Source organism: Vanessa cardui, chromosome 11 (assembly GCF_905220365.1).
Source record: "Vanessa cardui chromosome 11, ilVanCard2.1, whole genome shotgun sequence".
In the NCBI taxonomy this organism is placed as follows: Eukaryota; Metazoa; Arthropoda; class Insecta; order Lepidoptera; family Nymphalidae; genus Vanessa; species Vanessa cardui.
In genome coordinates, this window is record NC_061133.1 from 285,220 (window position 1) to 308,277 (window position 23,058).

Here is a 23,058-nt window from a genome sequence, read left to right on the forward strand (position 1 = left end):
ATGATAGCCGGACTGGATCAATATCGGCTTCATCAGTTACCGCATGATATTAGATTGTTTTTTTACGTTCAAAAGGATCAGTGAGCCAGTGTAACAACAGGCATGTGGATATAGCATATTTGATTTTTTTGGAAAAACCACTAGGTTAACTTCTTATAATCCGCAGTACGCATGCGACCGTTTGCTTTCCTACTCGGTATCATTAATAAAAATTAATTTAGCAAAGAGCACTGGGCGATTCATCAAAACGTCCAAAACTAGTTTAAACTGTTTATAATCCGCGTACATTGATATTAATCATGACAGACAGCAACCCCGTCGACGCGCTCACGGCACGTCCGATACACGATATTAGAAAGTACATTTATCAAAAAAAGTCAATTGACAGTTACATCCGTCACTCCACTTTCATCAATTCGCCGGCCAGACGGCCGAATGAAGAGTGACGCTCATCAGCCTCGTTCCGATCGATCTCATGTCCCACATATCTGATGGAAACAAATCGATCACAATGGGGGAACCGTGTTACGCGGAAGAAGCCGCGTTTATACTGCACGCTTGAGATATTATACGCGATGCAAAACTATCAACTACGTGATATTATATATGACTTACTATTTAATAAATAATGTTAATCATACTAACTGAAAATATAACAATTTTTATTTTATACTCGCCATCAATGTTCCGTCCTGATGTCTCATCATAATTATTGAGTATAATAAATAAAATATCTCAATAAACGCACTAATATAACCCAAAGCGATATTGGAGTACTTAGAATCGGTGGTTTCATAGATTTCATAAATAGCGAATAAATTATATTTAAAAACTGCACTGTTGGCAACGCCTGCTTAGCCAACAGTGCAGGTCGCACAGGTCACTTAAAATTTAAGACTTATTTCAAATCTACATATATGAATGGATATATTAGTGTTGTCAAACCTAACCCACTTGTACCCGCATCAATCAATAACAAAATTGCTAAACGCAATTATTTCGTTGTCTATGGGGTATGGGTATTCTTCTTTAATAAATAACATGTTGACCAGACTGTAACTTTCGGCAAATAAATGTAAATTATAACAGTGGATAAGGGACGCCGATAGAGATACAGCTTGATATTCACATCGGACAGAAATAATATTCTATATAATAGCAATCAACATTTTCTAGTCCCATAGCCCATACTCTTTGCAATTATTTTTAATAATATTTTAAATAATAATTAAAACCTTGTTTATTGCTCGATGAAGTGTTTTTTACAACGATAAGGAATTTTTTGTTGTTAACCTCTATTGAATATATCTTTGTATATCTTGTGATCGCCTATGTTCCGGTGTGTGCTCGGCGCGCGCTGACCGCGGGTGTCCGACCGGTTGTCATTTTCCAATCTCTACAATGCGCGCTCCCAATTGAATAATCGCAGCTAACACTCACTATCGGTCTTCCGTGTGAAAGTTCAGGAGATTTGCGTGGACTTTTTCAACGGTCACGTCTCTACAAAAGAGTCTTAAGCCGTAAAATAGGATGCATATTTAACAGTTAATAAATCTTAATTTTGATGTTACTGGCAATTTTTTGAATAGAATTTGAATAAAAGAATACTTTAAAGTTTGAAATAAGAATATTGTATCAAAAACGAATAGTTACGAAACATTTTATAAAATTCTTATGTACACGTGTAGAATAGGTAAATCTAATAAATATTGCATGGACAATCAATTGTATCACAAACAAACCTATTATTGTAAATCTGAAATGATTATAAGTATTTACATTTGGGTATACAGAAATAATTTATTTTATAAGATAATATCGACGGTTTACGTTTCTCATTTCTTCATTATTGTTAGTAAGTTGAACGCTCTATTAACTATTAGGTTATCCTATCTACATTTATTGGTCACCGTTAGGTCAACTTTGAGTCACCATCAGGTCATCATTATGTGACTATCAAATGTAAGCATTGAATTCCATTACTAAAACGAATAATATTTTTTTAGGTTGACAAAATTTACAAGACATTAGTACCAAAACCTAAATTTTCCACCGCTGGGCAAAATCAGAATAATAAGAATCCGCTCAATACTACACTTGTACAATTTACAATACAATTCAATAAAATACGGATTACAACAAGAAGCTAATTTACCTTTTCGACTTACATGGCAAATGATAAAGCTTCATCTACAAAATGGTACACGAGATTCCTAAGCCTCTATGTTATTATACAACACGAAAGCCTTCGTCAGTTATTGTATGAACACAAAACAACAATTCCATTTAATCCACTTGCCCGGCCCAGTCATTCTAAAGAGTAGGCAGCTAGGAAACGTATTGAATAGAAGAGAAATCCGAATGATTGAATAGCCCTTCAATGAGACACAGTCTCCGGCGACGGAATATAAATAAACACATTTACTGAGTTTGTTTTAGTGAAGGAAATCATCATTATTGTCTCATTGTTGTGTGTCATAGATTTGTTATCATACATTGATTTGTTTACATAACAGATCGATGATAGATTTAAGAGTTATTATTTCAAATCGCATTGTATACAAACACATTGACGATAGTTAAAAGTATAATTATATTATTCAAGTCTATTATGACGAGATTTAATTTAGCTTTAATGTGATTCGATGTTTTTTTTTTCAAACAGGATTTTTTACACTTCAAATAGTTCGGAAAGCACGTCAAACCGTTAGCATGATCTTTTTCTGATCTTCTATTGCCAGAGCCAATCGAGTATGAGTCAAAGTCAATTCAAGTTAGTCTGTGTTGGCACACACACTTATTTACATATCACAAACATAAATGACGAATCTTAAAGAGTTAGTCAGTTATAAAATTCGATTCATACTATCATTTCAATAAAAAAAAGAATGTAAACAAATTAAACCTTAAATGAAAAATAAAATTCCGATCCGGAATGATAAAGAAAGGTACCGTACATTATATTGTACCTGTTTTCGAGAGACCGTTTATTTATTTTTTTAAAACCGGAAAATTTGCGATACACATTCCGAGATTGTCGCCGCTTTCGGCGATCATTGACCCAATAAAGTGTGAAAAAAAATGAATAACGACGCGGAGCTAGCGGTTTTGGCGCCACCGTGAAATCGAAAAAGAATCGAGCGCGCGACCAATTGCCATCATGATTTTTTTTTTCAGGACTTGATTAGAAATTGCGGTCTTGCTTTTTGCAGACTCGTTTGGACATCCTGTGACAATAGCGAAAAAGTCTATTTTGATATTTTCCAATTATACTGCAATAATGACATTTTATCAGCTCCGTAATTAGTTTTACATCCAATTATTCACGCGCTTTAAATAAATTTAGTGTAAAAAACAGAGGCAGCTACATTTATATATAATATACATTATATTTTATTAGGTATGCTCAGCCTTTACATCGCAAATACGAACTCAGATAGCTATTAAAGCTTTCAAAAACTTTTAAAATTAAAATTGCTGTGATTCGTTATATTGGGTCTGTATGATTCGGCACCAAATATTGACAACTCTGAAGTATAACCGGCAAATATAGAAGATCAAAGATAATATTCCAAACAAACAGATCGTATTTACTCTGTGGAATTACCGCAAGACGAATAGCTAAGCCTGCACACAAAAGATGTTAAGAATAATGACACATTTTGCTATTGTTTAATGTGCTAATATTTTAATACTGTTTGTTTTTCTTGACACATAAATATACTTTAGTTTTTACGACAATGTCGTTCACGAAGTGTTTATGGTATTTAATATTTATGAATTTACGAGCGCATGAATAGTGCTAATCTACAGTATGTACCGCTCTCAAAGTTTTAACGAACACGGAGTGGGATAACTTTGTAACCGTTGTTTGGTTACACAGTCAGTATTGAGATTATATTATTATAACATTCTTTTACTTCTTCAATATTGTTAGCCTTTATACGCTAAAAATATTGAACCTCCTGAATAATTGTCCCTCTCATAAATTACGGAGATATTTGAATTAATAGGTATCTGTGTATTAACCGTAAGAACCTCTAAAAATCGACAATATTACTCACTTTTGTATGGACATTTTAACATAATATTAGTCTAGTTACCATAACATTAGACAATATACATTAATTTTAGTAAAAACAAAGGAAGCGAGTATTGAGTTCCTTCGATATTAGGTAATTCATTTTTTCAAATAAATCATGGCTTTAAAATTTAAAGAATATAATTTAACGACTAAACCACAATTGCTGATAAAAAATCGCGTATTTGTAAAGGACGAAAACCAATATAACATTATTTGCCTAAACATGTTGTATAAAGTCTGCGTGAACGACACTTACGGCGAACTTCACTTGAGCTTTAAACGGTTTATTCGACAATGTCTCGACACCCATGTATCCTGGCTTTCAGCTTAAACGTAAGCAAACAGCCGCGTAGTCATGTCATGTAGTGAAATGATGTAGGGGCTTAGCATGAGTACCAGCTAACTGTTCACTTCCTATTTAAACAAGATTATATAATTTATTTGCTCTTATAGTTTCCTTGATTTTATTTATTATATTTATAAAATTTATTTACTTTCGTTGACCTAATTTTTCGTTCGTATATTGTTGTTATAAGTCTATGTACATATGTCCATGAAATATATATTTGCCGGTAATGAACAAGCTTGTAATGCTAAAATACACATTTTATGTTATGTTTGCTTGCGAGTAAATAATATAAAAGTAACAATAATACCCTATTATTATCTATATCATCTGATGCCATCAGCTGAAGTGTCAGTGGTCTGGCCATATGTGTCGCAAAACCTCAGCTTTGGAGTAGAAGTGTTCTTGACTTGAGACAACGTCGTAAAAAGCGTACGTAGGTCGCTCTCGAACTAGGTGGTATGCAGATATACGCAAAATGACTGGCGGTCAATGGAAAGAGATAGGTGAACCTCAAGCTCAGTCGTGTGCCATCGGAGAGACCAAACAGCAGACGATAACATAATAATGATCGTTATTTCCTGCAAATGACTATTCCGTATAGTAATGTTTGAAAAACAGAGTTCATTACATATCCTCTTCAACTTAATATTAATGGAATTTGTTACATAAAAAGTTATTAAACGGGATCGGGAAGTTAGAAATTCAATAAAGTATCATATCGATAGAGTCTGGCGAAGCTTGCAACTTCATTTTCCAATGCTATCAAAACGAAATCAACTTCGTATAAATACCGAACACACACAATCCATCATAGTCCTACTCAAAATAATCTACACTAACCCTTCTTCTTCTACTTCTAACCCTGTGATTGAATCTTGTAATTTGTAAGCCTTACTTAAGACTAATTGATCGAAGTATATCTTGATTGATCGATCGAATATGGAATTCCTTCCATACTAGTCGTCTAGCCAATAATAAGGTTGTAGAAGGTAATATAAATGTTTTCGCAAGGCATTGCTCATCTCGATGACGTCACGGCACATTACCTGCGTTACGTCTGCGGACGGACGCCGGACTACTGACTACCGTTTTTATTATTGGTTTATTTATAATTGAGACACGTTCGACTGGTTCCGAGATGATTCTATCCTTAGATTACACGATACATGATAAGTGTCTGTTTATTTTTTGCACTCTTGTAATATATGGAAACTAAAGAGACGCCGTATAGTGATACACCTTGAGTAAGTACTTACGACAAAATCGTATACCTCTGTTATATCCTTTCGTCCCTTCGTTGTTGTTAAGGGATATAGATATTGGTATTAGTTTGTCCACGATTTCGTTAATAAGACTTCGTCAAATTATATTCCGAAATAAATAAAGATATACCTACTTTATTCAAATATGCTCATAAAAGCACAACGAATAATGTTATACTATTATAGTGATAAAACTACCACCGAGAAACGTATATTCTAAAAGGTACCATTCTTCTCAGGTGAAAGACACACTGTTTTATTTAAATTAATTGTCGGTTGTAAATCTTAATTCTAATGCCACGCTTTGTTTTTATCGATAGATCATTTGATTTAATTTAAATCTTATTAATTGTCAAATTAAAAATAATTTACATTGAACAATTATATTTGATAAACACAACATTTCAATATAATCTATCGATCTTTACGAAAAAACAAAAATAATTATTTTAGTAAAATATTATTTATAGGTAATTGTCCTAATAATAAAAACCAACTACCGTTGACACATTTGTGACACCGTTCTTAATTTGACTTCACCTCATTTTCATATAATATACGTGTAGTTCGTATATTTCGAAATATTTAATATGTGTAATTATCTAAGTTTTATCTGGAAACTAATTTAAAGTATGTCATTCCTATTGAGGGGAACGGAAAGGTTTGGTTACTTTTGTGAATTGCGGGTAAATTATATACCCCACTACTCTTGACACAATTCCACGCTGATCATGATTAGTGTAGTAAATTATTTTAATTAACAAGATTATATTTAATTAAATATTCAGAAAAAAAATTAAATAGTTGCAAAGTTTAAAAACATCAGTGATTGAATGTTTTAAACTAAATAAAAAGATAAAAAAAACATTGGGTATGCATTCCTTTAAACGAATAAATTTGAGAGATATTATAAATACCTACCTAATAATATGTTTTTTTATTTGTTATGCACGGCGATTACGCATCTCGATCGCGAAGACCGTCTGACTCATCTCATGATCGCAACGGGTTTTTTAGCTCTTTTTTGCAACAGGTTGAACTAGCTCCGAGGTATTTGCACGTATCCATACTTGAAACTATTTTTTAACGAGGATTGCTGTAACGATGGTTACGGATTCGTACCCATTCGCCCTAATTTTAAATATATATTAATTGCTGATAGGGCTTAGTGCGAGCCCATACCTACCCCCATATAGCAATATTAAGGAATGTCGTGTTTCAGTTGAAGGGTGAGTGAGCTAACAGTGATGTAACATGTTGGTTTCTGGGTTATGTCGCATTGGCGATGTCAGGGAAGGGTTACATTTCTTACAGGGCCAATATCTATGGACTATCAAGGGTGCCTAACAAAAGATGGCTGATTTGCCTCATGTATAAATATTTTAGGTAAATATACGACATTAAAAATTATCGCCTTGTATATCATATCCTCTTCCCTTGCGCAGAAAGTTATGACTTTTGTGTTACTTTTAAAGCCACTATCGCTTCGGAATGTAGATAGTATGGTAGCATATATAAGCGTGGTATTTTATTAATTTCATTTGCATACCCTAAAACAAATCAACGAAATACCTGAGGCTTTGTCCGTTAACATAAATTAAATGTATTGATTGACAAAGTTTATATTCCCCTATTAAGGTCAAAGGCTCGTAATAACATGATGGTCGAGTGGGGAATAAACTACAATCTGGAATATAACGAAGATTGACCTGAAGCATATCACTTGTTAACTTGCGTAATATTTCACATTCTTACATCAGATGAAATAACTTTGGTAAAACTACGTTATTTTAAAGATAATTGAAGTTACAAGATTATAAATATTATCAATTTATTATCATTAAATCCAATTATATTTTTTTCATAATCAACATTATTTAACTTCCTCATACAGAAGTTAAAAGTAAAATTCTCTAACTAGATAATTTATTCTTTTTAATATGTGTCAAACCCGTGAAGACTACCGAACGTGACAATGACCTATCGAAGCTAAATACTTCATAGACGATTAAGTTTTTCAAAACCTTTGATTATTCATCCGTATTTTTTTGCGTAGCGACACCTAATAGCTACCAGTATCGTTGGACTAAAACAATTTTCATATTGTGTCATAAAACAAACCGCTTCAAGTATAAATAAACATGTTGATGATAACAATAAAACAATCAATCCAGGTTTTCATTCACTCGTTCAATCAATGATATCGTCATTATTTATCTGACAATTGATGCTAGAAGCTTTAATAATTTTGTCGCAAATATGTGAATAAAAATAACGACTCACTTTCCAAATACTTCAATCCACTTGACACACGACACGTCTAGGAAGGCTCTCGCCACCCGGACAATCTCGTCACAACCTAAAATGAGGACTTCCTAACTGAAGATTCTCCACACCTGACTAAATAAAATACGTAGAGCAAATACTTCTGCAATATTTAATTGTGACGTCGGGTGACGACTACTCAGAACTGGAAATATTCGAGAAGTTTCATATTGTTATTTGTTTGACTCGTCGACCTCTATGTAGTTATTTTTTGTCAGACACATTGGAAGACGAAACTAGTCCGAGGATCAATTCTACTAAAAAATTATCACTTATCGCGATCTAATTGAAACGTACGTTCGTTGCCTTTTTCCTATTCTTATAACACAACGATTCACCCGCGTTATATATTTGAAGTTCAATCGGGAACGCATCGCAGCCTAAGCAGGCTGTAGATTTAGGCGATGTAACAAACTAATTCGTACTTACTTGTATATATGATCTCAGTTTTTGTTGAATATTAAATACGTAATTGATTATTTATCGGTGTATAGGCTTAACATATGATGTACCCGTACTGCTGAACTCTGCCACTTCCACAATGCCCTCAGGTCTGTGACGAACGTCAACAATATCGAATTTGCTCGCGCTCAGAGACAATACTTATTGTCTTCCATTCTCTTAATCGCATTGTGAATCGTTCGGAATCGTTCGCTTTATTTCGTATTTACTTCGTATAGCTCAGGCCTCCCAGCTTACAGCGTGACAGTCGTCCCGACAACTTGTGCTAAGTGTAAACAAAGCCACTCTAATTATATATACACTAGGAGTATTATCGCTGAATTATTATATCATCACGCTCCACTGTTATTAATTCACAGCACCGTTATTATGCACCCATATCGCATTAGGCTTAATTAAATTCTTACTGCTTACATTCAGTACAAATGTATACATAATTCCCTTTTATGCTTCACTAATCAGCAAATCTTAATTAATATAAAATCGAACTATTGTCACAACGAAACTAACCTTGAACTTTATCTATTTATTTGAGACCAACGTTCGTACGTAATTGAATACACGGAATTTTTGTAAAATAGCGAAAACCTCATATTCCTATTTTAATAAACCATTATAGATGAAACAATGCGCATAATTGAACAATAATCGCGATGAATGTCGAAGGCATCCTCGAATGGCAAAAACTTTATGAAACGTGATCTTTTTATGACTAAAAATAAACCGAGGAAGTCGAACACAGCTCGCCGCATCGACAGAATTCAAAATGTTCAAATAACTTATTTCTTAACTAGATGTTTGCTGCAGACTAGGGTTCAGTTGGTAGATTCAGCTCGCTGCTCCTACTTGAATCAAATTTGCACTAAAACAGAAGGAACAAATGTTTACCATTACATTACTCACTAATCTCAATTCTAATTCTAAATTACCCAATGAAGGTCACGGTTACAGTCCTGACTAAGTCCATTGTCAAATTGATTTCAAGGTATTATTTTAAATGTTACTAATAAAATCCTTTATACGAGTATATAATGTGAGAGGTAATAATACTAATGCGACTTTCAATATTCGGACGTTTAGATCGTTATCCAGGAAACACGTCACGACAGCACATCCCTTCGCTTGCAATTTCGGTATCGTCACAAACGCAGGTTTAACGTCCGCTGCAGCGTTGTCAATGACCCAGTTAGGATGTTATTATTGCCAGCTTGAACCCCGAGCGCAATGACAATCCAAGCAAAAATCATCCAAGCCATTATCGTCCTTTTTAAAATACAACAGAGTATAATTTCTCATGTGCAATTATAATAGCCGGAGTATCCTGCGCCTAACCGTAGTCTGTCAACCGTGCTTTTAAAATAATATGATCCGTTAAAAGAGCAAGGCATTACCAGCTTTGGTACGTGTCCTGATGGATCAATTTTGCTTGCCAGTTTTTGACAATAACTGTCTTTGCGATTAGGCTAACTTAACACCTGCTAATTGCGAGGCTCCGTAAAGTTTCAAACACTTAACAATGTATCAGTTAATAAAATTATTATTCTCGAATCACTTTGTTATATTAGCGTGTTAAATTTGAAATCGAAGAAGGTTTAGCCTTACGACCTTTTCTTAGACTCAAGGCTTTAATTAGTACCTACTCAACGCCACTCTAAGAATGAATTAATTGTAATAAGCATAATCGAATTTAATAGCAATAACTTCATTTAACGTAAGCGCAATTAAGATATCAAAAACACATTTTAATAAATTAACCCACATACCGTTTTATTAAAATAAACTTCCGATAGCTAGCTAAGATTAATCGAACCTCTACCGAAAGAATTAAAGTATAATAAAACAGTACGGAACCACATGATAGTAAATAAGTGTTAAGAATGCTCCTCATCTCCAGTTTTTTGTAATTGCGTTCAAACATTCCGATCAACTAATTAAATATATTAAAACAATACGAAGCCATTATCATCCATCTTTCTGTACGACAATTAACATTTTTAACAATTTTATATTATTCCTAATAACTAGATAATTATTGGATGGAATAAGGCTTCCACTTTCATTATCAAGGTTTCAATAATCCCGAAACATATTTAAACGAAATCATCAACCAACCAATCCAATGTATTATTTTCACATAATTACACACTAACAGCATTGGATTCTCCCACGTGTGGCGGTGGCAGGCATCAGGTAGCTTGTGTGCTTTTCAGTACCGGGTACACAGCGTTTCATGATTTTTGTTTAGGGGAGACGTAACAAACAAACAAGAAAACTCGCTGTCTCATCTATAGTATGTATTAATAGTTCTGTATAATCCATACACTGTAGCAGATTGGCTTGGAAGACCTACTGTCCCTTTTCAACACCTATAATTAGAAAAAGACGTCCTACTTAAATTTTTAGTCCTGTTCATTTTTATTTATATATATCGAAGTAACCTTGCTACGATGTAGTAATATTTATCGCGTAATATTTTTTTAAAAGTAATCTTGAATAAAATATGTTAACAAAGAGTTAAACAATCGTTTCTTAAATACGTATTAATATATAATATAATAGTTTGTTTTTGTTCATTTGCTTACTTAGGTTAACTAATTAATTGTACAGTAAAATAAAGTTATCGAAGTTAACATCAAAATTTTTATTTAATATGGAAGTGTTATGGTTCTCTATTGATTTTGAATAATCTATCACTGGTTGGTAAAGGAGTACCTGAGTCTCTACAATAACGGTATAGATTCAATAGAAAAAAAAATCAGAAAATAATAAAAGTACTTCATACAACGCTAATATTTATGCGTAGGTAGCGACCAGGATTACATGATCCCTCCCTACGCCTAAATATGCCAAAAAATCGAGCCAGGCGAATTAGGTGGCGGTTATCTAGTGTGTAATCACCCTAACCGTTAACATCAATATGTGCTCGTTCTATTGGTAACGCCCTCCGGTAAAAGTAATAGCAATACAATAAAATTACTTTACATCGAACAATATGCGAGTGAAAGTGAACCAAATCAAAATTTGCACGAGAATAACAGATTTGTTATCTCTTTCATTCGAAGAGCTCGCGAACAGTACGTTATTATAGCTAGACAGACATTGTAACTGTAATGCTCACAATAGCGAACACAAAATAAATAGTAATCGTATTCAACATTCACGCCACACCAACGCCATTTCAGTTATCTCTGTATGACGTCATGCCCAATGTCATCGCACTGCTTAACGTGACGTAGAAATGATTGCGGTATTTCGCAGCTTTCTTCACAGCTGAGGTGTCCGAGTGGTTAAGGAGTTGGACTTGAAATCCAATGGGTTCTACCCGCGCAGGTTCGAATCCTGTCCTCAGCGAGGCAATTTCTGTTTTTTATTTTTTTATTAATATTAGAAATCACTTAAATAATTATTTTTCGATATCGTTATTTTATTGACTATTAGTCACCCACAGCGCTATGACAACAACGAAAGTATTCCATAAGTATTAAATATCTTGATGTAATATGATATAGGTATTTATAGTTTGCAAATATTTCAATAAAGATAACTTAACACGTGAATGAGCACGCGTTGCTTAACAATGACATATCTGGACTTCGACAACAATCGCAAGATTAATTACGCGATTAACGGCTCCCATGATTAATTAATATAATGAATACTTTTTACTTCGGCCAAATGTGATGTTTTTGCCGACGACGTTATCGTCAATATAATCTTGATAGCTCGGGTTCAGGGAAAGGGCATTTGGTTATATCACCCGAATTGTGTGCTATAAAATTTTGTTAATTTTGTACGGGTAGTTCAGCTAGTCATGAATTCATTAAACTATCATACCGCCTCCTTTATATCAAATACAAACGACTCCATTAAAATTGAGATGAAGAGCAACTACTGAGTTTGATTTAATTTTACTCGGTGCTGTAGATACCGAGTTAAATACAGAACAATATAGGTATTAGCTCTACATTCAATTTATCTAACCTTTAAAAATGAAGATCCAATTTCGCTATTCAATTTTTTTTTAAATAACACAGTATTCAGATACTTTGCAATATTAAGCTTCAGAAAAAAAACTGACAAAATATCGTCATTAATTTGGTCCTGACTAGCTGTACTTAAGATAGGTTCCAAGTTTAATGCTAATAATAGGCTGTGTTCACATTTTATATGCAATAAATTCATATAGTGACTTTCACACAATGAGTATTCTTAAAACAAGTACAAGTGCGTTTCGACCCTAACACCTAAGCAATCTGAGTGCGGTTTAACAAGGAATTACGCAGCTTGTAATTTCATTTAACTACGAATATCTACATTGTTCAACAGTTCCCACAATTTAGATATATCATAACATTTCCTGAATTCATTTTAACTTCAGTACCACTATTTATTTCATTCATATTTAGTTTTTATTAAACATGTGTATATTTACATCAGCACTAACATGCCACTGTGTTACAACTCTGATATGCGACATATTTTCGAGTGAAAGAGTTACAAAGTATCTCCTGCCTTAATTATATTCCGAAATTTCAGACAGCATTTACATGATGCCAAATTAACCGGGCTTGAATTTTAGGTTACAAAGCACAACATTCCACTGTTACATCATATGCTATGATTAATGGCACAAATATTGAAGAAATCTTATTATTACTAAAACGTCGTTAATGTACATACTTATACCTGGAGAACAGTATATACAGGGGCCTTAGTTACGACAGACGAAGCTGGAATCTGACGCGATATCAGCGGTATTTCTATAAACAATGTCAATTGTAACAGCGTCACGTGGCGGGCCGGCGTGCCAACGAGTCTGCTGCAGCGTGAATCATGGCGGCCGTGCGTCGCTCACGTCGGCGTGCTTATAACTTTAAATATCCTTCCTATATCATTATGCTAACAATCCTTTTATAACAATTATCTATTAAATTTTCGTTTGGTAAAGGAATTGCACTCGAATTTTGTTTGATTTCTAGGACCTTCTTCCCCCTAAACTTCCATTATTTTTATTTAGTAGTAGTAATGTTACCAGCAGGGTGTGACTAATGACCATTTCACTGAGTAATATTGTTAACAATAAGCAATTTTGCCTTTTAAAATGAATTATTATTATTATTGCAAAAAACATGGTGTACAGAATGTAATATCACTCAAAAGTTTTTTTTTTTTAACATAAGGTCATTAATATAGGTTTTATTAATAAAACGACCCAAAACTAAGCCCTGTGGGACTCCTATTAGATTTCCTTATAATTTGTCAAAACAGCGATGACTTTTTTTTCAGACATTCTGTTGTACATGAGCTATTGATAATCAAAATCCGTTACAATAATCAGACCTAATCTTAGGCTTAATATTGGTATATAAACTTAGTTGCATTTCGATAGAAGTAATTGTGTGTGTTTGTGCGTATGTGTGTTGTTTATATGACCAAATATTTTTAATAATTTAGAACATCAATATTAATAAATCATTCTCGGGTCCATCCAATCCAAAATGAACATTAATATAATGTAAAATAGAAAAGAACGCAGGGCGCACCACCAGAATATACCAAGGTGTACTGTTACGTAGATCGAATTTAATTAGTACATATCTCACACCCTTTTGACGCCGTATGCCGAGTGTCTTCTCGTCTCGACCTTCACCGGCGCGAATAAGGAATATATAATTAACCGAAATTACGCATTAGGTTTTTCCTATTGCACATACAACACAAACACACTAGTGTCATCGACAAACGTTCAATCAAAGCTTTATTTGCATTTACCAATTATTATAGTTAAATCATATTAATAAAAAGAGATGCCTACTTTTCTGTGGCTTACTACCCAGGAACTATGCAGCTCATATTAATACGATATTTGTCCTGGAGAAGATCGCAATTCTGATTTATTAGAAAATAAATAATATTTACCACTATTCTCAATAAATTGATGTGTGTTACCATAAAAACGTAAAAGATTTTGCAGAAATTATGACATATGGCTTATTAAAACGACTACCCAAAAACAAAGTTGAAAACGCTGATCAAACAAGGTAACATAGTATTAGTATTATATAGCGATACATACGGTATTATGGCATAAAGCAAACGCATTATATGATTCGTTAACGAACGTTAATGTAAAATTAAAAAGAAAATATCGCCTTCAAGCCATTGTAAGTAAGATTAAGTTGAAAAACAAAATTATATTGAAAGAAAACGTAAAATCGAACGGTAAATAAGAATGTAAATGATTGCTTAAAACAACAAAGAAGTATGACTAAAAAGATTGCAGTAAAAGTCGTGACTGCGACTCACAGTTATTCTTAAAAGCTAATTGACCGATATTGATGGCATCGAAGTGGAGCACATTCCAGGCGACTAAGTCTGCGAGATGCAGATAGTGCGAGTAGAGCGGCATTTTATCACCAAAGAACCAAGTTATTTGTAGTATTACTGGTTCCACTTCTATGCCTACAATTTGTAGTTTGTAATTTGGATATAATATAAAAATAAAAGTATTTTTGCAATTAAAATCTCGGAAAGAAAAACTATGGTGAAAAAAATTAATAACTATAGATCAATCGACAAAATGTTTTACACTACATTGTCAGTATAGTATGAGTATTTCAGTTTTACACGAAATATGTTGTGGGAAAATATAATTCAAATTGCATTAACTCAATTTACAAGATACTACTTCGAAATGCAAAAAAAACAGTATATTATTTATTTTGGTAACTTGTTGTTGTAAAAAAACTGAATATTGTTAAAAGTATCGTAAAATACAGCACAGTGATAAGTTTTTAACAATAAACAACGTATCACTAAGTGAACTTCCTGAGATGAATCTTCCGCATAGCTCTTACCGGAGCCTGCTTTGCCTTTTAACAAGAACTGCATTACAATGTGCAGAATTACAGAATTGTAATGCCCGTAGGCCTTTGTGCTTTGTAAGAGTGCTGAGCAACAGAGAGGCACAGGAGGCAAAGGAGTTAAATTGTATCTGTATCTCTATTTATTAAATGGAATCGTGATTATAGTCTGTTAAAAATAAACTATATGTAATGACACGCTACATGAGCACCGTATTAAGTAATCGTAATAACTGCGAAATGCACATAACAATGCGAATACAGTAAAACAATTATCGCTTGTAAATGACCCATTGCTGGGCTGGTCTTTTTATAAACCACGCATTGTAATTTGGGTTAGTTTGCTGGATACACGAGCGGCAGATTTTCAACATATGTCGACTTCCGCGTCATGTTCCCGTCTCGTACGACAATTTGCTGCCTTACTAAACTACATTTAAAAAAAAATGTTACTTTATGTGTTCTATAGATGCTTTACATTGTTTCAAAATATAGGCGTCTATTATAAATAAATTTAAAAAAGTACCAAGGTCGGTATTTAACGAAGATAAAACTATGCCAGTATTGTTATACAAGCTTAGATTTGCATTCGAAATTCATTTCGATATAGTGCGTGTTTTCCACTAATTATAACCATGAGTGAAGGTTCCGTCAAGGCGAGTTCATTTAGTACGATATAAATCAAAATAAGATTTGAAATTGATATGTATTGAGGTTGAACGCTAATTGTGAGGAAAACCCAGCGTTAGTCACAGTTTCCTGAAAACGTTCTAACGGGACGCTCCTAAACATACTAATTGGCCGTCGGAGGCTGATCGTCAGCTCGTTAGAGCAAATAAACTACATTGGCGAGTCAGGGCACGCGGCGTCTGTTCCTGTTTGTGACAAGTCTTCGCTCAAACCTTGACTCGTAACTTATTTAACATATATGTAACTTCTCATTAACATCTTTATATGCATCGTATGAAAATCAACGAGGATGTCGGTTAAGATTATGTTATATATTTAATCAACAGATTTTGTAGCAAAAACCTCAATCGTATTTAAAACTGATGGAGACTTTTATAAATATAAATAGCTTGGTTAAAAAGTACAAAGCTTGTATCGTTATCATCGGAGAATCGGACGGGAACTAAGCGATTACCATAATTATTTGTACGTTAGATATGCCATTTAATGCGAAGGATTATTAATAGATGCTCAGCGCTCAGAATCAATCTGAGAAATCGATGCAAAATACTCGTGTATGTATGAATACAATATGTCTATGCAAAGATTAAACGGCACGCATTATACAAGTCCTCGTATATAAAGGATGAAACTAAAGATAATGCTGTGATGTTGTGTTTAGGGCACAAGATCTCAATTCCCGAAGCTGTCAGCGCATTGGTCTTGTAAGGTATGGTTATTTCATAAAGCAATGTAGATAAAGGTTTATAAGCTGATTATATACAAATGTATAAAAACTTATATTCATTTTTATCGGTTTATTATCCAAAACAAATGAACAATATGATATATAAATAACGCATACTTGAACAAGGTTAACATTCCTATATAACAGCAATTCTTTATATAACTACCTGACAGCTAAGTTTGATTGAGATATTAGATAACTTTTTTTCAGTTAATTAATTAAAACGAAGACCACGCCGTAGATTACAACACTTAAGAATACTATTTTTATTGCCAAAATCATAATTCTGTATATAGGACTTAATATAAAAGTCATAAATAATTTCGGTTATTAGTTCAGCGGCATGGAGGCAAGGTCACGGCGGCGGCGCGGGCGCAGCGAGACGCGAAAGTGTCGCACTTTCACACGCCAGCGCCAGCGCAGCCCGGGGCGCGGGGCCCGCGACTGCCCGTAACGGTACCCCCGATGCATTGATTGATAGCTCTCGTAATGACCTACGTAACGGTTTTAAATTAAAACCACGAACAACTGATCTCTGACATTGAAAATTATTTGATGTATTTACCTACTGGATATATGGGTCAATAACTTCGACATGGAAACAATATTTTGAATTACACATAAATTGATAACTATGTCCACTTCAAAGATAACCCAAAAACTTTATTTTCTATACGAATTCTACTTAATTCTCATGAATAGAAAGTAAAGATTGTAGCATATGAAGCGTAAAAGTAATTTTACATTTAAAAGCATGGGAATAAATTAGGAAAATAACAAATCGTACTATGTGTGGAATAAGCAAACATTGTCTAAGGACAAAACAATGGCAGTATTCTATAAATACGTAACTGTTACGTGTAAGTCGACAGTTTACGTTACTAATATTAATGAGTATCTATTGTGTATATAGTATTAGAATATATACCAAACACCAAAAGACACCCTCGTAGTTTCACACTGGACTCAAAGTACGACCATTGCTAGCGTAATTATGAAATAAATTATTAATTAATTTTTATATTCCTACTGAGTTATAAATGTCGCCAAAAAAGTTTTATATAAAACGTTTATTCAAAAGAGGCTCTTTTAATGACGTTGATAATATATGTCATGTCGAAACGCACTACATTTATAACAAGCTCTTCTAAAGTTTTTTTTAAAAAATATGTTTTAAATGGATAGTAAACCAAGCGACATCAGAGTGTGCGGTCATAACGACATCTAAGAGTCATCTAAATTAAAAACATCATTTTACGTTGCGTTCCTTTAAAAATATCTAGAATTAAAAATGCTTTCCCATAAAAAGGCTGGTAAGCAGATGAAAACTCCATCTGATTAATGTGCTCGTTTCAGCGTGTGATTAGATGTGGAAGCAGGTCACAGGTCACAGGGCACATGAGCACAGGTGCATGCCATCTCATGATTAACGTTGAAAATAACCCAATTCTATTTGTATATTGTGAGCACAGCAAGTCTGATGTAAATGTTGAAAAGGAGTAACTACTGAGTTTCTTGCCGGTTCTTCTCGGCAGAATCTACTTTCCGAACCGGTGGTAGCTTCACTTAATTGTGAAATGACGATTAAAAACTGCTAGTAAAAGACTCCTTGAATAAAGTTTATTTTGATTTGATTTGATTTGAGTTAAGGAATGCTTAACTGTTTGATAGATGTCAAGTAATGTGATGATTAAGTATTTTATTTTTGGTGTCCAAAATTTAGTGACATTAAGATATTAATTATTTCATTTCTGACAAATGCTGATGGTGTTAGTAGTAAAAGCTTCCACCGATTTGGATAATAAGGTTTAGCGAGAGAATATCAACGGACCTTTTTTTGTAAAATCATAACGGTTTTCAATTTCATAGATGAGAAAAAAATATCCAGGAAGCATTTACTTTATTCTATTATATCCTTTTGCACAGAAACATCTTATTTCTTTTTATATATAAATTTTAGCACGAAACAGGGTGGACGGTTTTCCAGAAATCCTGCTTTAAAACCGTATACATGCATAAAACTACGTTCTTAGTATTAATATTATAAGTTCACTAATGCGAAAAATTACTTCACACATTATTAATAATTTATATAATTAACATTAATTACAAACGGAGATTTTTGTTTCAAGTATATAGTAGATGCAGACCTAACGTTTAAACAATAAATGCGTCTCGCTTTGCTTCTGATGGACAACGAGTCTAACGTGGATGTCTCTCAAACACAATGACCCAGTGCGTTCCACCTGCTCAAACTTCACCTTGAACTAAAACATGTATCTAGGAATCCAGGTCGCCTTTCTGCTCATTAAATCTTAGTTGTAGCCTAAGAACAGTCATCTTTTTATTTATTAAATAGCGATTAGCTTCTCTGGGTTATTGGAATATTTTGTGTGTACAATGTTTTGATGTGAAAGTGTAAGTACAGAGATTTTGATATTTGTTATTCCGATATATGTTTACCTTTCGATATAAAATTGATGTTAGATATTATTCTATGGCTATATATTATGGTTTGAACCATAATTTATATCTTCCTATACCTAAATGGTAACGAATGCTCCGAGAATCCTTGTTTTGAAACCCTTGGCTTATTACGAGCACAGACACAGTCGGACGTCCGCCGGAGTGAGTCACGTCGGTCGCAGCCTGAGCTCTTATGAATCATTATGACACACATTTTCTTGTCACAGCCACTCGGATGGCTCTGTCTGACTGAGCCTTTCATTTCGTTTGTTCATTGAATGATTAATTTAAACATGATTGACGTTAAAACGTATCAGGATAAATTGCTATGCGATTCTTAAATTATAAATATTCGAACTGTAAGTTGTTACCGCTACCTATAGACCGAAATATAATTTATCCATTCCTTACTTCGTCGTTACATGTGAGGTCCCTTGTGCCTGTAGTTACACTGCACTCTCTCGAAGTCGTGCTTCTTCAAGCCGAAACACAAGAATACCAAGTATTGCTACTTGGCGTTAAAATTTATATGTGTATTTTATAAGTAAAATAAATGATTGGAGCCTTAAAATATTTTGGATAAAAAAAAACTTATAAATTCGAAAGCGTTTCTTCATGCCGCCCAGGAAACTCCACAAAAAAGGGCATGCCAACTGAACAGTAGTGTCTGGCATTGTTGGCAACGTCATCGATTACCGAGATAAAGTACGAGTGTGCATTGACCGAGGGTGTCCGCCACGCCGCGGTTTCACGGTCGCACGAGAGGTCGACCGGTGGAGAGATGAGCCGGCGTGTATTATACTTTGCAAATTTCCTTCGGTGTAAGGTTTTACAATGAATATTGAGTTGCATATAATGAAATTAATGTTATTGTCATTTAAATAGAATCGTAATTTTCAGAAATATCTTTCTGAATATAAGTATACGAGTTCATTGTATTACATTTTTCCTTATTATTTTTCAAGAAGAAGCTTACACGATATTTTATATGTACTCTTGAATAATACGCTGTATAATATGTACGTATACAGCGTCGACTCAATCATTCAAAACTTATAAAAAATTAGACAGATTCTTCCTACTCGCCAGTATCAGCTGACTCTGGCCGGTGAGAAAGCAACTCAGACAAACCATTAAACCGCTAAATTACCCCATAAAGTCTGCACGTAATAGTCAAAGAAAGTATCGGAGGAACTCTTACTTCAAAATGGTTTGTGATTTTACTTTGTTATACAGCCGGCACAACTATTATTAGAACTATCAAATACGTAAATATACTACCTCTTATTCACGCGCTTCAAAATCGCGGCAAATAAGGGAATTGACCTTTGACCATGTACTGCACAAAGGGCCGACTCCATCTCCTTATCGAAACAGATTTAATTTCAGCTGTTTTGCTAACGTCTATTTAAAAATATATATGATTATACATTTCAGCCAAACCTATGAAGGCAATATTTAATGCTTAGCAGTAAAAGAGGTTAAATTGATCTTTATTTGTTATTAATAAGTTAAAAAGTTTTAATATTAAATAAAAGACCTTCATATTTAGAATAAAATTATCATGCTGATTGTCGAACTACCCCCATAGAACGACCAGGGAGAAAGAGTGCGCCAGAATATATATTGGCTACTCTCTCTACACTTCGGTTATAATCGTTGTACAATACAACATTATTATTTGAGCCTATTATATATCACTTGTACTTGATTCAAGACACATATTGAACGTAATTATTGACTTTAAGTCGTATCAATCGTCGCTCACATATAGTTGCGTGAGGATTGACTTTAGACATAATGTAAAGAAATTATAAGTTGTACTTTTCCAATTATTTATGTATGATTGTTAACACTGCATTTGTATTTGAATGTGTGTCTGTCAAGCAGCGTGCGTACGCGCATACCAACACGGAGATTGGTTATTCCAATCGTGTGCCCAAGGAAAGTGGAGAAGCTTCACGATTTGAGAGACATTATGCATTCGTTTGTTCAATTTCAAGTCTTATATCTCAGCATGTAAAGCTTATAATTGTTTGTTTTTAGATAAATAGTGTTTTCGGTTTATAATGCATAGGCTATATATAGCAACAACGAAATCAATAATCGTGATGGGTAACCAGCTGATCGTTATGTCTGTCCCACACATAATAAGTTCACGTGTCCAGGCAACAGTAAAAGAATATTAAAATGCATATTTTTTATAAAAAAAAAATTTAAAAAAAATGTTACTATCTGAATCTTCGTTGTGTTTATTTTAAGAGATATTTTTTAGAAATTATATATATATTACATATGAACAGCAAAGTTCCATTAAATTCGTAACAGCAAAAGCAATTGTATAGGTACATTGAACGATTAAACTTGCAACAAACGTCCTTATCTTCAAGTTTTGAAGCAAAAATAAGTAAAATTAAGCAATAATAGAACATAAATATACGTTACAAGTGGGTTATCGTTGAAATTCCATTCGGCGAGGGCATTAAGGTATCGTCCACATCTCGCGAGACCAGATAATCATATAATTGTCGCATTACCAAACTACCGAGCATGAATTTACGCAACCTCTTGTTCGTACTTTCACTCCTGATAGATTTCAGACGAATACGCCATCTACTCGACTGAACTTTTCCTATTCAACAAACCCCAATGAAAAAAGACTTTAATTCAATACCACTCGAATCTTTACTCGCGGTTTTGATGGTGGAAATTCGCAATAACCAGTTAGATATGGGAAACGAAATTCAATATTTAATTCAACATTCAAACTTCAATATTTACTGTAAGTAATCAAATTAAATTAAATATTATAGTAACTATTATACATTAACTAACGTAACGTGTATAGTTAAGGCATTCATGTTAATAATTCTTATATAAATACGTTTTAAGTAACATTAAATATTTTGCAATAATGTAAATTTTATAATAATTGTTTAGAGGTAAAATTATTGGAACGTTAAGTAATGAGTTCACAGCCTGCGCCGCAGACTCTTCGCCTAACGATACGACTGCACATATGCAGATTAAATTATCCAATAAATACACAATAATTTACATTTGTAATTACATTCATCATAAACGTGTAACGCACTCATTTAAATCTGCCTGATGAAGATAAGACACCGAGACCAAAGGCGAACCAGCTTCGACGACAGGCTTTCCTGACTCGGATTTTCATATTCATCCAGGTCTGTTACGAGACTCTTTGAGAAACAAAGTGATCATATTTTTACCTATGCAAAAACTACCAAAGTACACAATTTTCCAATCCAATGTCTACTAAAATAACTTTGTTCGTCTATTATTCAATTACGACTATACTAGGGAACTTTAAGCAAAAGATTTTAAAAATGATACTTTTGATGCTTTTAACATTAATTTTTCAAAGGAAAGACCGCGGCGCTCTTCAGCTAAAAATGTTAGCAGAATTGAGTAATACCGGTTACATCAAGTCAACGACCAAACTTACGTTGTCTTACCTTATTGTGAACTGTGAAATATTAGAATATATAACAACAAAATAACGAGGCATATCATTAAAAACAAAGTGCAGTACGGGTCGCGACAATTAGTGGCTCATGAGTGGCGGCGACTTGAGAGTGGTCGTCGTTATCTGTCGCTAAGGAGTTGGTCGTCGTCTAATTGCAATTCCGAGTGCGCGGACGCAGCTACGAGACAAGCGCCGCGACTTGCGACATCCGCGCGACACCGCGCTCCAGCGACGACGCGTCTGGGAATACGTGTGCTAAATGCCGGGTTCATTTAAAAACTACAATTGTTTCTGTTATATAACACATGTATTAAATCTAACAATTAAGTCCAGGTCA

General features: G+C 33.8%; 1 protein-coding gene and 1 non-coding gene across 3 annotated transcripts in view; one reads left to right on the plus strand and one right to left on the minus strand.

Moving 5' to 3' along the window:
* The window catches only part of LOC124533440 (probable GPI-anchored adhesin-like protein PGA55), a 46,198-nt gene that overhangs the window by 21,209 nt on the left and 1,931 nt on the right, over nucleotides 1-23,058 (minus strand). The window contains exon 1 of one of the 2 annotated variants that reach the window (XM_047108696.1): nucleotides 7,979-8,058. The exons of the other annotated variant lie outside the window; for it this stretch is intronic. The gene's annotated coding sequence lies outside the window, so the exon portion shown is untranslated. Of the gene's footprint in view, nucleotides 1-7,978; nucleotides 8,059-23,058 lie in introns of those variants that run through there. 2 annotated transcript variants of the gene reach the window in all.
* On the plus strand, nucleotides 11,752-11,833 carry Trnas-uga. Its single transcript has one exon. It is a non-coding gene; the product is annotated as a tRNA-Ser (tRNA).